The following is a 1,038-nucleotide window of genomic DNA, read 5'->3' as shown; positions in this document are numbered from 1 at the left end:
GGGGGAGGGGAAAGGAGGGAGGGAGGGGAGGAGGAGGAAGGGATGGTGAGGAGGGGGAGGGAGGGAGCCAGGTGACTGTCACCCAGACATCAACATGGAATTCCATCCATCAGAGACGCAGACTAAGAGCCTAGACCCGGACACTGTCTACACGGCATCTCAGGGTCCCACAGGAGCACACCCCAAACAGACCCCTGACCTTCGCCATCACAAAACACGCGTGGCCCCTCCGACACGCCCGCCCTTTGGGGGATGAAAGCCTCTGACCTTCGAAACATTGCAAAATAAGTTCAAGGTCCATTTTGCTAAGTCTCTGTGCTGACCGTGTAGAAAAACGCGGGCCGGCCTTTCCTCCCCGCCTTGGGTGACACCCTGCAGGGGGCCGGGGGGCAGAAGGAGCCGGGCGCGGCCGGTCGGCTCACGCAGCCGCCCCACAGGGTCTCCTCCGCAGATCTTTCCAGAAGGGCCGTGCGTCTGTGGCCCGGCCGCGGAAAGAACTACATTTCCTTCCTCATATGGACTCAGTGTTTGCGAGATACATCGCAAAGGGTCAACGTAACTGCAGCAGGACGCGCGTGGCCTCCAGGTTCTCAGCTGCTCTGGCGCCCAGAGCTCAGGAATGGCCGCGGCGCCGGGAACAGCCGCCGGCCCAGGCAGCGCACGCCGGACTCCCTTTCTTTCTTAAAACTTGCTTCAGTTGCAGTCATGCCGGTTGCACCACCAAGTAGAGCTGAAGGCGCAGGGTCGCACCCCCGTGATACGGCAGACCCACCCCAAGCCCCCTCCGCCAGCCTGAGCCGGGACCGCACCGCCCTCGGCTCAGTGCCCCTCAGATTTCAGGATTTGTTTTGGTTTAACGTTGTCTGTCCCTCTGTTGTGTTTCTCTGTCCCACGCGGCAGCGAGATCATTCCGTGTTTGTTTCCTTTGGATTTATTTCACTCAGCAGCGTCCTCTCCAACCCACGTGGGAACAAATGGCCAGGGGTCAGCCTGAACAGCATCACAGAATAGTAATGAGGAAGGGGAGGGAGGGAGGAG

The sequence above is a fragment of the Condylura cristata genome, unplaced genomic scaffold (genome assembly GCF_000260355.1).
Source record: "Condylura cristata isolate star-nosed mole 26May11 unplaced genomic scaffold, ConCri1.0 scaffold00007, whole genome shotgun sequence".
Classification (NCBI taxonomy): Eukaryota; Metazoa; Chordata; class Mammalia; order Eulipotyphla; family Talpidae; genus Condylura; species Condylura cristata.
This window is presented reverse-complemented; position numbering follows the sequence as displayed.